General features: G+C 48.6%; 1 pseudogene; it reads right to left on the reverse strand.

Moving 5' to 3' along the window:
* Positions 1-16196, reverse strand: part of LOC138288485 (aldo-keto reductase family 1 member C1-like) — a 228124-nt pseudogene that overhangs the window by 178122 nt on the left and 33806 nt on the right.

A 16196-nucleotide genomic window follows, 5' to 3' on the forward strand; every position in this document is an offset into this window, starting at 1 on the left:
ACAGAGGAACAGCTCACCAATACCCTCAGCAAGTCTCCCCAGCCCCTCACCACAGACATAATATTTCAGCATGGAACTTCCATCAATGGATCTCAGAATGCACCAACACCCTAGCACCTCTTTGTAAGACCTCAGCTAAACACCACATCAAGAAGGCCAGCTGCTTCTCCCCTACACTCCAGGAATCCAGGTGCACCTGCAGACGGCTTGAGGAAATATGGACAAACAGCAAGACCCTGGAAGACTTCGAGGCCTTCAAAGCTGCCATCAAATCACACCACCACCTCATCAGAGCCACCAGGAAAGCCGCCCTGCAGGACCTTATCGGCGGCACCGCTCACAACACCAAAGAGCTCTTCACCGTGGTCAAAGAGTTCACCAAACGCAAATCGAAAACAGCAAACATCCGTCCATCTCAAGACCTCTACAAGAGACTAGCCAACTTTTTCCACTGAAAAATCAAAAACATATACAACAGCTTCGGACCCTAAGACCCTCCAAGTCCTCCAACACCACCCAGGTCTGATCCTCTGAACCGTCACAGATCCAGCACTGCTGGACCACCCTTACCACAGAACAGACCCGCTCCATCATGAGCAGCATCCACTCCGGAGCCCCTACGGAGCCCTGTCCCCACCACATTTTCAACAAAGCCAACACCTCCATTGCACCCGAGCTCCGCCACATTCTCAATGGTTCCATAGATAAAGCTACCTTCCCCGAGGACTGGAAGCATGCCGACATCTGCCCGCTCCTAAAGAAACCCACGGCCTACTCCCTGGACCGCCCCATCTCTCTGCTGCCTTCCCCAGCCAAGGTCATCCAAAAGGCCATCAACACACAGCTCCGTAAGCACATTGAGAACAACAACAGCACAGAGATCGCCCTCCTCGCCGCCATAGATGACATCTGCTCGCTCCTCAATCGCAGTCATACATCAGCCCTCATCCTACTGGACCAATCGGGCGCCTTCGACACAGTTTCGCACCTCACCCTCTGCTCCAGGGAACACGCAGCCAGCATCCCCGGAAAGGCCCTACAATGGATAGGCTCCTTCCTGTCTGGCAGAACACAGAGAGTCAGACTCCCGCCTTACCTGTCAGAACCTGTGGAGATCAGCTGAAGAGTTACACAGGGCTCCTCCCTGTGCCCTACATTCTTCAACATCTACATGGCCCGCTCACATTCATCGTCGGGAACCATGGGCTGAACATCGTCTCCTATGCTGACGACACCCAGCTGATCATCTCACTGACCGAAAACCCCACAACTGCCAAGAAGAATTTCCACAACGGGATGGAAGCCGTCGCCACCTGGATGAAGGACAGCTGCCTCAAGCTCAACTCTGAAAAGACCGAGATCCTCATCCTGGGACCCTCCACATCAGCCTGGGACGACTCCTGGTGGCCAGCCACCCTCAGCACCCCACCTCAACAAACCACGCTTGCAACCTCAGTTTAATCCTGGATTCATCACTGTTGGAAAATGGGTTATTGATAGGGCAGGTAGGTACCTACACCTAGCAACAAGCCACAAACCTCCACAAAAGTACAGTTAGGTCTCAGTAAATTAATCCCAGCTCTACCCTTGGTAGCTTAGCATCGAGCGTCAAGGCTTAACTTAGGAGACAAAGTGTAAAGCATTCAAATATCACAAAACAGTAATTAAATAAAACACAGGAAACAGTTTAAAAATCCAAAACCAATTTATAAAAATAGCTTATATTTTTATCTTTAAAATGACACAAAAACGATTAAAATCGGTTCAGGGGAACCGGAGATATGAATTTTTAAAGTATTATTATTTTCTAGCGCTCAGAAACGAAAAGCGCCAATCGGGTCATCTGGTTGCACCAGGACCGGGGCAAAGTCAAACTTTCAGGCCGACCGCGATGGAGCCCTGCTCGGCTACAAGTCGCAGGAGGCCTCGGTCAAAAAGTTACCTTCTGACTTAGTCTCTTTTTCGATGTTTTTCTTCCCCGGGACGAACCTGCCAGTTGGATCCGACCTCCTGGAGCCCTTGTCCGGATACGCGAAGTCGGTTTCCTCGGTGGTGATTTTTACCTTCGGACTTAGTCGTTTTTTCGAGATGAAAATCCTTCGACCGGGGTAAACCTGGATCTTGATCCGACGTCCGTGGAGCCCTTCTCGGATACGATGGCTGGAAGGTCCCGGTCAACTTTTTACGTTCGGACTTAGTCTTTTTTTCGGATGTTTTTCTTGACCGGGACGAACCACGAAGTCAGGCCGGGTCGCGGTTGAGGCAAGCCGGCTAGAATTTCCGCGTCGAGTCGGTCACTTTATGGAGCTTTTTTCTAAAATTTCTCCAATCTTTTCCAAACTTCTGGGGCTTCACCCAGATGTTCTTTTAAGGTTCTTTTGGGGTCCACAGCTCACCCCAAGGGTCCAGAAGTTCTGTGATGGTCCTTGGGAAGTGCGGACTTCAACTCCCAGAGTGCACCTGGCGCAAACTCCTTTTTGGCCACTGGGCAGTGGTCAGCTGGTCACTTTTTCAGGAGTTGGTGCAGGGGACTCTGGTTAGCAATTTTTCACCTGTAGCAAACAGGGAGTCCCTCCTTGAACCAGTGGAAGCCAGGCAAAGTCCTTCTTGTGGTGAAGCCCAAGTGTGCAGCTGGTGCAGTCTTTCTGAGTGCAGGGTCCAGGTGCAGGCCAGGGGTCCAGCAGGGCAGTCCTTCTTCTCCTTGTAGTTCTTTCTTCTTGAAATTTGGTGGGGATCTGAGGCGTGGGTGCAGGTCTGCCAGTTTTATCCTTGCTCCTGGGTGAAAAGCAGGGGGGCCCTGGTCCTCCAATCAGGGACAGGGTCGTCCCCCTGTGATGACCACTTCCTGGGAAGTGTGGCAAAAATCCATCCCAGAAGGCAATAGTCTCTAAAAATCCAAAATGGATGAATCTGATTTTTGGAGGAGAGATCTGGCTGAGCCCACCCACTGGTGTGGCTAAAAATCATAAACACACCCCTATCCTGCCCTCTCCTAATCTAATCAAGGGGGCACCTAGCTGTCTGGGGTTGCAGGATGTGGGGGTGTTGCTGGGTGCTCCAGATGTCCTTCTCTGCCTTTGAAGACCAGTTTGGCAGCCCTCCCCCTTCCTGCTTCCCCATCTGCTGAGGGGAGATTCTCTCCCCCAAGCACATTCCTTTGTGTAAAGCCAGGCCACTTCACACCTCATAAAAGTGGCCTGGCAGAAGCTGCTGCAGGCTGGCCAATCAGAGCACAGCAGCAAAAACAATGCAGAGCTGAAATTGGCAACTTTTTAGGTAAAGTCTAAACTTTTTACCTGCACTAGTTATATTAAATCCAACAACTGGAAGTTGTGGGATTTATTATAACAATCAATTTGATACCAAATTCTTGGTATGTAACATTTAAGGAGACTTTAAAATTTAAAATAAAGTCTGCCCATTCTAGCCTATGAAGGCCATTTACTTCAATGAGGGAAAAACGAATTTGGCTGTTTTTACCTCACCAGGGCTTATAAATCTATTTTTATAAAGTCCCTGCTTATAGTTACATGGCACCCAGCCCTAGGGGCACATAGGGCACACCTTAGGGGTGACTTATATGTAAAAATAAGGTAGTTTAAAACTTTGGAAGTACCTTTAATTCCAAAGTCGAATTTGCATATAACTTTAATTTAAAAGCAGCCAGCAAGGCAGGCTTGCTTTTAAAATGACACTGGGCACCTCAGCAATGCACCTAGGTGTGCACCACCTATGCTGTGGTCCCTAAACCTACATGCCCTACCATATACTAGGGACTTATAGGTAGGTTAACTTAGCCAATTATAATTAGCCTAATTTGCATATCCATTTTACACAGAGCACTGGCCCTGGGACTGATAAGCAGTACCCAGGGCACAGCCAAGAGTCAGTAACCACCAGTACCTATCCAGAAAGAGTGGGGGTGATCAGGCAAAAAAAAGGACTTTCCTACACTGCCCCCCCCCAGATGAAAGGTGATGGGTACTAACCTACACCCTGGTAGTCCTCATCAGCTAAGTGGAAAAACCTGGAAAGGCCATCTGCATTGGCATGAGCAGTCCCAGGTCTGTGCTCCACTGTGAAGTCCATCCCCTGTAGGGAAATGGAGCACCTTAACAGTTTAGGGTTCTCCCCCCTCATCTGCATCAACCATCTGAGAGGTCTGTGGTCAGTTTGTACACGGAAGTGAGTGCCAAACAAGTAAGGCCTCAACTTCTTCAGGGACCAAACCACAGCAAAGGCCTCCCTCTCAATGGCACTCCATTTCTTCTCTCTGGGGAGTAGTCGCCTGCTGATGAAGGCAACTGGGTGATCATGGCCCTCTTCATTAACTTGTGCTAACACTGCCCCAATCCCTTCCTCCTCTGAAGCATCTGTTTGCACTACAAACTCCTTGCTATAGTCAGGGGCCAGTAACACTGGTGCTGAACACATAGCCTGTTTTAGGGTGTCAAAAGCTTTTTGACACTCTGGGGTCCAAATGACCTTCTTGGGTTGTTTCTTGGAGGTAAGCTCAGTCAGAGGGGCCACTATGGTCCCAAAATTCTGAACAAACCTCCTGTAATACCCAGTCAGGCCAAGAAAGGCCCTGACCTGAGTCTGGGTTTTTGGAGCCTCCCAATCCAGGATAGTCTGGATCTTGGGCTGGAGAGGTTGTACATGGCCTCCACCAACAAGGTGGCCCAGGTACACAACAGAACTTTGCCCTATCTGGCACTTGCTTGCCTTGATAGTCAGGCCTGCTTGAAGCAGGGCCTGAAGCACTTCCTTCAGGTGGACCAGGTGGTCCCTCCAGGTGGAACTAAATACAGCTATATCATCCAGATAAGCTGCACTAAAAGATTCCAACCCAGATAGGACTCTATTCACCAACCGTTGGAAGGTGGCAGGAGCATTTTTCATCCCAAAGGGCATCACCTTGAACTGAAAGTGGCCCTCTGGTGTGGAAAATGCTGACCTCTCCTTAGCTCTTGGACTTAAGGCAATCTGCCAATATCCTGAGGTCAGATCAAAGGTGCTCAGGAATTTGGCAGCCCCCAACCTGTCAATGAGCTCATCAGCTCTAGGTATGGGGTGAGCATCAGTCCTAGTGACTGCATTTAGACCTCTGTAGTCCACACAGAATCTTAATTCTTTCTTCCCACCTTGGGGACTAGCTTTGGGCACCAGTACCACTGGACTGGACCAAGGACTATCAGAGTGCTCAATTACCTTCAGATCCAACATCTTAGCCACTTCAGCTTTGATGTTGGCCTTGACCTGGTCAGACAGCCTGTACAGCTTGTTCTTGACAGGCAAGCTGTCACCAGTGTCAACATCATGGACACACCAATTGGTGAGTCCAGGGGTCAGGGAGAACAGACTAGCAAACTGTCCCAAGACTTGCTTACAGTCTTGTTGTTGCTGATCTGTCAGTTTGGGAGAGAGTACCACTCCCTCCACTGACCCATCTTTTTCCTTTGAGGACAGGAGGTCTGGCAGAGGTTCACCCTCCTCCTCCTTCCCTTCATCAGTGACCATCAGCATGGTCATGTCTGCCCTGTCCTGGTGGGGTTTCATCCTATTAACATGCAGGATCCTGTGAGGATTCCTGGGGGTGCCAAGGTCCACCAAGTAGGTGACCTCACCTTTTTTCTCTAGGATTGGATAGGGCCCAGTCCATTTGGCCTGTAGTGCCCTAGGAGCCATGGGCTCCAAAACCCACACCAGCTGTCCTGGGTGATACTCAGGCATGGTAGCCTTTTGATCATGCCAGAGCTTCATGAGCTCCTGACTGGCCTCCAGGTTCCTGCTTGCCTTCTTCATATACTCAGCCATGCGAGACCGCAGGCCTAGTACATAATCCAGCACATTCTCCTTGGCTTCCTTGAGAGGCTTTTCCCAAGACTCTCTCACCAAGCACAATGGGCCTCTTACAGGGTGCCCAAACAGTAACTCAAAGGGGCTGAATCCAACCCCCTTCTGTGGCACCTCCCTGTAGGCAAACAGCAGGCATGGGAGGAGGACATCCCATCTCCTCCTGAGTTTGTCAGACAAACCCATGATCATGCCCTTCAGGGTCTTATTGAATCTTTCCACTAGACCATTGGTCTGTGGATGGTAGGGTGTGCTGAACTTATAAGTAACACCACACTCCTCCCACATGGCTTTCAGATAGGCTGACATAAAGTTTGTGCCCCTATCTGAGACCACCTCCTTTGGGAATCCCACTCTGGTGAACACACCAAGTAGGGCCCTAGCCACTGTGGGTGCAGTGATTGTCCGGAGGGGTATTGCCTCAGGGTACCTGGTGGCATGGTCCACTACCACCACAATGTACCTGTTACCTGAAGCAGTTGGTGGGTCTAGGGGACCAACAATGTCAATCCCCACCCTCTCAAAGGGAGTCCCAACCACTGGCAGTGGAATTAAGGGAGCCTTTGGCTTGCCCCCTGTCTTGCCACTGGCTTGACAGGTGACACAGGAGCTGCAAAACTCCCTGACTTTTTCTGATATTTCTGGCCAAAAAAAATGGTTGACCAGCCTGTTCCAGGTCTTGGTCTGTCCCAAATGACCAGCTAAGGGGATATCATGGCTTAAGGTAAGGAGGAATTCTCTATACTTTTGGGGGACCACTACTCTCCTAGTAGCCCCTTCTTTAAGGGTCCTAGCCTCAGTATAGAGAACTCCATCCTCCCAGTAAACCTTGTGGGTACCACTGGTATCCCCTTGTTCTTGCCTGGCAGCAGTCTGCCTCAGGCCCTCAAGAGTGGGACACTCTCTTTGTCCCTGGCACAAATCTTCTCTGGTGGGCCCACCTGCCCCTTGCAGTTCTGCCAAGTCAGGCAGAGTTTGCAGGGAAGGTGTCCCTCCCTCAGAGTTCAGATCCTCCCCCTCAGGGTTGGATTCTTCCTGACCCTCTGTACTTGTTGGGGCTGGTAAGCCAGTCCCAGTGCCCTTTCTCTTCTTCTTGGAGGCTTGGCCCATTGTTCCAGGGTCCAAGTGTCCAGCATTTCCCTGTTGTGCTGCCTGTGACCTGGTCACAGCACACACCCATTCAGGGAGATCCAGCATCTTTGCATGGACCCTTCTCTCCACTTCTGACCATTCAGATGCTTCAAGATCATTTCCCAGCAGACACTCTACTGGGAGGGCAGGAGCTACAGCTACTTTTTTAGGGCCAGTCACACCTCCCCATTCCAGACTCACCATAGCCATGGGATGGAGTTTGGTTCTAGTATCTGCATAAGTCACCTGGTGGAAGACACCAGGTAAGACCTGCTCTGGAGAAACCAGCTTTTCTGCAACCATTGTCACACTGGCTCCTGTATCTCTCAGAGCTTCCACTTCAGTCCCATTGACTTTAGGCCTCTGCCTATACCTCTGCATGATGGGAGGTAAGGTGGCCATAGTTGCAATGTCCACCCCACCCACGGATACTAAGGTGACTTCAGTGTACCCTGATTCCACCCATGGGCCAACTTCCACCCCCAACCCTACACTAGCAATCCCCTGGGATTGCCCACCAGTGGGGGGCTTCTTGGTGCAGATAGCATCTCCTCTTTTATGTCCTGGCTGATAACAGTCAAAACACTTGCCGGCCTTAGCAAGCTCCTGAAACCTTCCTGCTTTAGCAGGATCAAAATTCTTTCCCTGATACCCTTTCCCTTTAGAAGTGAATTGGCTCGGGGCTCCCCCTCCCTGAGAAGTTTTTGGGGACTCTTGTGAGGACTCTTTGGGTTTTTTGTCATCTTTCCCTTGGTTCTTCCCCTGAGAAGAACCATGTCCTCCCTTTTTCTGATCACCCCCTGGGGGTCTCTGGTTAACTCTAGTTCTTAACCAGTCATCTGCTGCCTCCCCCAGCTCTCTGGGGTTGGTCAACCTAGAATCTACTAGATACTGGCGGAGCCTCTCTTGGACACAATTAGTTAGAAGGTGCTCCCTCATAATCAAATTGTACAGCCCCTCAAAGGTACTTACCCTGTTGCCCTGTATCCAGCCCTCCAGTGCTTTCACTGAAATGTCCACAAAGTCCACCCAGGACTGGGTGCTTGTCTTTTGGGTGTCCCTAAACTTAAGCCTATACTGCTCTGGGGTTAGACCAAACTTTTTAGTCAAGCATCTCTTCATACTGGGGTATGAGTCTGCATCCTCCCCACTCATGGTTAGGAGCCTATCCCTCCCAGAGTTGGGAACTAACTCCCAAAGGAGTGAACCCCAGTACTGAGGCTTGACTTTCCTCATCTGGAGGGCCCTCTCAAAGGCCCCCAGCCACTTATCAATGTCATCCCCCTCTACATAGGCAGGAACCACCCCTTTGGGTAATCTGGGGGCAAAACCCCCACCCAGGGACACCTCAGTTTCTTTCTCGCTGCTTCCATCTTTTTTTTCTTTGCTTGCCCACTTCTTTTTTTCTAGGGCAAGCTTATCTGCCTCCAAAGCTATGTAGGCTAGCTGGGCTTCCAGCTCTCTCTCCCTGATGGATGGGTTCTCTCCTCCTGAAAGGACCCTCTTCCTACCACTAGCTTTGGGTCTGCCCCTAGTGACTGTGTCCAGTGAGGACCGTTCCTCCTCTTCCTCACTTGGGGTCTGATGCCTTTCCTCCCCTGAGTGGTTAGAGTTAGCATCATCTTCTTTTGGTTCCTCCTCTGGAGCTTCCTCTGTCTCTACCTCTTGGGCCTCAGCCCATGCTGTCAGGGATTTAATCAGGATTTCCTTCCTGAGATTAGTGGTTGCAGGCAACCCCCTCTCAATACACAACCCCCTAAGCTGGACTACTGTCAGTGTGGGTAGGCTAGCCAGATCAAGCTCCATGGTTCCCTAGTTTTGTGTCAACAAAAGCTTTTTGCAAAAATTGGAAACAAGAATTTAGAAAAATTACAAAAATTCAATAATTGAAATTAATCCAAATTAATTTAAAAAAAATTAAAATTAAAAATTAAAAACAATTTTTGCACTAGGACAATTTAAAGGATTTTTAATTTGTTTTATCTAAAACTGTAACGTGATATTGAACACAAGTACAGGATCCCGTCGCTGCTTCCAATTATGTTGGAAAATGGGTTATTGATAGGGCAGGTAGGTACCTACACCTAGCAACAAGCCACAAACCTCCACAAAAGTACAGTTAGGTCTCAGTAAATTAATCCCAGCTCTACCCTTGGTAGCTTAGCATCGAGCGTCAAGGCTTAACTTAGGAGACAAAGTGTAAAGCATTCAAATATCACAAAACAGTAATTAAATAAAACACAGGAAACAGTTTAAAAATCCAAAACCAATTTATAAAAATAGCTTATATTTTTATCTTTAAAATGACACAAAAACGATTAAAATCGGTTCAGGGGAACCGGAGATATGAATTTTTAAAGTATTATTATTTTCTAGCGCTCAGAAACTAAAAGCGCCAATCGGGTCATCTGGTTGCACCAGGACCGGGGCAAAGTCAAACTTTCAGGCCGACCGCGATGGAGCCCTGCTCGGCTACAAGTCGCGGGAGGCCTCGGTCAAAAAGTTACCTTCTGACTTAGTCTCTTTTTCGATGTTTTTCTTCCCCGGGACGAACCTGCCAGTTGGATCCGACCTCCTGGAGCCCTTGTCCGGATACGCGAAGTCGGTTTCCTCGGTGGTGATTTTTACCTTCGGACTTAGTCGTTTTTTCGAGATGAAAATCCTTCGACCGGGGTAAACCTGGATCTTGATCCGACGTCCGTGGAGCCCTTCTAGGATACGATGGCTGGAAGGTCCCGGTCAACTTTTTACGTTCGGACTTAGTCTTTTTTTCGGATGTTTTTCTTGACCGGGACGAACCACGAAGTCAGGCCGGGTCGCGGTTGAGGCAAGCCGGCTAGAATTTCCGCGTCGAGTCGGTCACTTTATGGAGCTTTTTTCTAAAATTTCTCCAATCTTTTCCAAACTTCTGGGGCTTCACCCAGATGTTCTTTTAAGGTTCTTTTGGGGTCCACAGCTCACCCCAAGGGTCCAGAAGTTCTGTGATGGTCCTTGGGAAGTGCGGACTTCAACTCCCAGAGTGCACCTGGCGCAAACTCCTTTTTGGCCACTGGGCAGTGGTCAGCTGGTCACTTTTTCAGGAGTTGGTGCAGGGGACTCTGGTTAGCAATTTTTCACCTGTAGCAAACAGGGAGTCCCTCCTTGAACCAGTGGAAGCCAGGCAAAGTCCTTCTTGTGGTGAAGCCCAAGTGTGCAGCTGGTGCAGTCTTTCTGAGTGCAGGGTCCAGGTGCAGGCCAGGGGTCCAGCAGGGCAGTCCTTCTTCTCCTTGTAGTTCTTTCTTCTTGAAATTTGGTGGGGATCTGAGGCGTGGGTGCAGGTCTGCCAGTTTTATCCTTGCTCCTGGGTGAAAAGCAGGGGGGCCCTGGTCCTCCAATCAGGGACAGGGTCGTCCCCCTGTGATGACCACTTCCTGGGAAGTGTGGCAAAAATCCATCCCAGAAGGCAATAGTCTCTAAAAATCCAAAATGGATGAATCTGATTTTTGGAGGAGAGATCTGGCTGAGCCCACCCACTGGTGTGGCTAAAAATCATAAACACACCCCTCTCCTGCCCTCTCCTAATCTAATCAAGGGGGCACCTAGCTGTCTGGGGTTGCAGGATGTGGGGGTGTTGCTGGGTGCTCCAGATGTCCTTCTCTGCCTTTGAAGACCAGTTTGGCAGCCCTCCCCCTTCCTGCTTCCCCATCTGCTGAGGGGAGATTCTCTCCCCCAAGCACATTCCTTTGTGTAAAGCCAGGCCACTTCACACCTCATAAAAGTGGCCTGGCAGAAGCTGCTGCAGGCTGGCCAATCAGAGCACAGCAGCAAAAACAATGCAGAGCTGAAATTGGCAACTTTTTAGGTAAAGTCTAAACTTTTTACCTGCACTAGTTATATTAAATCCAACAACTGGAAGTTGTGGGATTTATTATAACAATCAATTTGATACCAAATTCTTGGTATGTAACATTTAAGGAGACTTTAAAATTTAAAATAAAGTCTGCCCATTCTAGCCTATGAAGGCCATTTACTTCAATGAGGGAACAACGAATTTGGCTGTTTTTACCTCACCAGGGCTTATAAATCTATTTTTATAAAGTCCCTGCTTATAGTTACATGGCACCCAGCCCTAGGGGCACATAGGGCACACCTTAGGGGTGACTTATATGTAAAAATAAGGTAGTTTAAAACTTTGGAAGTACCTTTAATTCCAAAGTCGAATTTGCATATAACTTTAATTTAAAAGCAGCCAGCAAGGCAGGCTTGCTTTTAAAATGACACTGGGCACCTCAGCAATGCACCTAGGTGTGCACCACCTATGCTGTGGTCCCTAAACCTACATGCCCTACCATATACTAGGGACTTATAGGTAGGTTAACTTAGCCAATTATAATTAGCCTAATTTGCATATCCATTTTACACAGAGCACTGGCCCTGGGACTGATAAGCAGTACCCAGGGCACAGCCAAGAGTCAGTAACCACCAGTACCTATCCAGAAAGAGTGGGGGTGATCAGGCAAAAAAAAGGACTTTCCTACAATCACTCACCATGACCCGCCAAGTCAACTCCTCCTGTTTTCACACACTCCGACTTCTCAGGAAGATCTACAAATGGATCCTAAAGGACTGCTGCAGAACTGTAACTCATGCCCTGGTTTCCAGCAGACTCGACTATGGCAGCGCCCTCTATGCCGGCACCACCCAGAAGAACCTGAAGAAACTACAGCACATCCAAAACGCCTTTGTGCGGCAAACACATCACCCATCGCCTAAGAGACCTTCACAGGCTTCCTATGGAGAAAGGGATTAACTTCGAACTTCTCGTCCACGCATACAAGGCCCTCCACAACCTAGGACCCACCTACATCAACCACCGCATCCCCTTCTGTTCCCCCACCAGACCTCTCCACTCCACTCAACATGCACTAGCTACTTGACCCCACATATGGAAAAACTCGGCTGAAGGAAGATCTTTCGCCTACCTCGCGGCAAAGAGCTGGAACACCCTGCCCCTGCACCTCAGGCAGTCACCATTATTACTTCAATTCAGGAAGGATCTTAAAACATGGATCTTCAACTGAAGCACAGAGGACAAACACTCTCAGTGCCTTGAGACTCTTACGGGTGGGTTGTTGCATTCTATAAACCCTGATTTGATTTTGATTTGAATCGCTTATCCTGGGGCACGAACACCCAATCATCGGTAGTGATTAGCAACTGTGTGTCCCACTAATATCTGTTGTCTGGAAGGGCTACGCTCCTGTAAAATGTGTCAGAGAGATTCACAGGGAACATGCACAAGAAGAAGTTAATATGTGGGACAAACATCATCTTAAATGTTTCTATGTGTCCCCACAATGTAATAAACTTAGGTGACAACATGTACCTCACGGGCTTATTTACAAGCCCCATGGCACCGGGCAGCGCAGCAAGTGTCGTGCTGGGCAGTCCTGCGCCACCCGGAAAGGGCATAAATGCACCTTATCTACAAGACACAGCACAAATTTCTGTCCTTTCCTCCTACGCTTGCGCACAAATTGCTGCCTAGCGCCAACGCAGGCACCTCTGCACCATGGTGCAAGGATGCGTGCTTTGTGGGGATTATTGTTTTTGTGCAGGAAGGAACACCTTCCTGCACAAAATAAATCATGAGAGGTGTTTTCCCTCTTTCAATGTGTGCTGCAAAATGCAGCACACATAGAAAGAGGAAAAAGCAGTGAAAAATAAAGGTATTTCTCCCAGCTGCATCACTTCTACACCACCTCTGAGGTGGCGTAGGAATGTGACACATTTCCAGGCTTGTAAATGAGAGAATGCATCAAATTCCTTAGCATTCCATGGGCGTTGTGTGGGAACACCCACAGCAACACCCATGGAATACCCCTTTCACGCAGTTTTATGTGTGAAAGGGGCCCATACTTACAAGACCATGAAAAGCCACGCATGGTGCTTTGCGTGGCCTTGTAAATATGGGACGGCACACTGCACCACCGGAGTGTAAACAAAAATGACGCTCCAGTGGCACAGTGTGCTTATAGGGCCTCGTAAATAAGGCCCTTAGGGGCATATTTATACTCCGTTTGGGCCGATTGTGCGTCAAACAATTTGACGCACAATCAGCGCAAACCTTGCCCCATATTTAAACTCTGACGCCGGAGCCCGCGGATGACAAAATTCCGCCGTGTGCATCATTTCTTGGATGCGGCAACCCGCCCTGCGTTAATGATATGCAGGGTAGGCGTTCCCGTCCAAAAAACGATGCAAACGGCCGTGCGTCGTATTTATGCTTCCGGGCAAAAATGACTCTCGGCCGGGAGGCGGAGCAAAAAAATGACGCACAGGGTCAGGGCAGGCGTTAAAATGGGGCAAACACACCTGTATTTAATCAGAACACACAGAACAAACAGCAGAGCAGCAGAGCAGCAGAGCAGCAACCAGGAGACATGGAGGTGATTTTTATCCAGCGTGCACGTAGACGCAGAGCCCAGCAGCAACAACAGCAGCTACAACAACACCAGCAGGGACCCCAAAGGCAGCGCAGAAGGCAGGAGAGGATATTCCGCCCAAGAACAACCCTGCATGGCCTCAGGGAACACGACATCATCCAGAGGTACCGGTTGAACTGGCAGGCCATTCAGCAGCTGCTGCGCAACATTGAACCACAGTTGGCCCCCACTTTAGTGACACCCCGCACCATCCCAACAGAAACAAAGCTGCTTGCCGTACTTCACCTGCTGGCAAGTGGCTCATTTCAAACAACTGGTGCCCTGGTTGGCGGAATATCACAACCATCATTCTCCGCATTTCTGCCAAAAGTACTGGATGCCATCATTCGCCTGACACCCCTCCACATCTGCTTCCCTAACACAGAAGCAGCAGGAAACAAAACAGGGGTTCTACCTCATCAGTGGCTTCCCACACGTCCTTGGTGCAATCGACTGCACACACGTACGCCTTGTGCCACCTGCTGCAACAGAACACCTCTACCGCAACAGGAAGCACACACATTCAATCAACGTGCAGGCCATAGTCGATCACCAGGGATTGATCACCAACATCGTGGCTAAATATCCTGGGAGTGTACATGACTCATTCATCTTCTGTCACAGCACCATCAACAAACACTTCCAGGATGGACGGTATGGCAATAGACTACTTGTTGGTAAGTACAGAAACCTACTTATATACACACTGCACAGCAACCCTCTAGGACACACAACACATACACCACAACAGCAACATCTAGACAGGAACACACTGAGGTCCTGACATCACTAGCCATGTTTCTTAACTCACCATTGAACCTGTCACACATTGGAATTTACTGTACAGCCTAATGTGAAGACATTAATGAGTGTGGTTGCCTAAATGTCACCTTGCAAATTGTAAGTGTCACAATGACCTTTACATTAATACATTGCATACGTTTCAAGGTATGGGATGTACAGGGTACTTTGATATGAATGTGTTAACAACACTTCCAAATTTAAATGTGCATGGAACTATCATCTCACCCTCAGTGAAGACACATGGACACCTGTATCACAAGTCACAATGCTAGGGAGGGCACACTGTACTGCAAATCCCAAAACATACTGCTGACAAACGGTTAGCAGACAAACACTTGCTCAGCCAAGGAAACAACACAATGCAGATGGTATAGCCTACAAGTATAGGATGTCACATTGGTACACAAAAGAGTCACAGACAACACAAGACAACTACTGCCATTAAAGGTCTTTTCAATAGTGCCAGCTACATCTACATGATCCCATTCTGTGTTTTTCTTTCAGCTGATCAGGGGTATGGCATCCAGCCATGGCTAATGACACCATTTGGGAACCCGAGTACTGCTGCAGAGCGGGCATACAACGACGCCCATAAGAGGACACGCAGCATTGTCGAGCGGACCTTTGGGATCCTCAAGTCAAGGTTCCGCTGCCTTGACATCACTGGCGGTAGCCTACTATATTCCCCCGAGATGGTCTGTAGGATCATACTCACATGTGCAATATTGCACAACATTTGTGTAAAAAGGAACATTCCCCTTCTCGAACCAGACCCATACATGCCTGAAGAAGAGGAGGATGCTGGCCTGCAACAGGAGGGGGAACAACCAAACACGGCTGCTGGAGTGCGTAGGCGCCAACACATTGTAAATCATTTCTTTTCATAATTATTACCATCACCACTTAATGCACTATTGTAAATAAACACTGATAACAAACACCACATCACGGTTTGGCCTATTCATTTCTGCCCACCTTTAGCTTGAAATATCTGAAGAAGAATGTCGTCTCATTGAGCAATAATGATATAACAATCAGGACACAATGTAATGGCCACCATACAGTGGTCAAATACACACAAAATGTAATGACAGACATCCTGTACAGTTCACCTTTGAAGGGCAATAACCACACATATGACTCACATACATGTAGTAAACATGGATCATCGCAGCAGATGGCACACAACTAAAACACCATCACTCAACTAGGGGAAAACAGGCCTCATATATCAGGCAGTTCACATGCTAATGCTTCAGGAACAGGAATGTAGTACTCGACTCTTGCCAACAGTAATTCCAACTACTTACTATCATTGCAATGAATATCTGTCACTAGAGTTACACATAAGCAGAACATACACAGCACAAGTGCTACACCTATGACAAGCATCCAGCACATCACATCCCATCTACATGTCAGCCCTTTCCTAAAAACATTACACACACTTGCAGCTGCTCACACCCCACCTGTCTGAAGAGGTCCCTGGAATGCCGATTTGTGTACACTGAGATTCCCTCATCTACACACACACACTCACAAGAGTCATCCAGTGTGCCACACCCTTTCCTATGCCTACCAGTGTCATCTCACTGCATGGAACTCAGCTCATATAATACACTGGCTTTGAGTTTATAAGGCCTGGTATCACCTGTAGATTGATTCTTCTGTGAAAGGTATTGTAGGCTATGTATCAGCAAATCCCATCTGACAGGACTAGTGAGACACTGATGGAGGCCACACCAGTGATCCCCTCCATGCACACCACCCAAATGTACATGCCCCGTCCCTGCTGATGCCTCCTACTGCATACATGTTTGAATTTGAGCTATTACATCATTAAGCTTTGACACTAATGTTGCCGTAGAAAACTTTATCAGGGTTCATGTGTCACCTTCAAAACAACACAGGACATACACAGTGTGACATCTCAACTGTCTA

This window comes from Pleurodeles waltl, chromosome 4_1 (assembly GCF_031143425.1).
Source record: "Pleurodeles waltl isolate 20211129_DDA chromosome 4_1, aPleWal1.hap1.20221129, whole genome shotgun sequence".
Classification (NCBI taxonomy): domain Eukaryota; kingdom Metazoa; phylum Chordata; class Amphibia; order Caudata; family Salamandridae; genus Pleurodeles; species Pleurodeles waltl.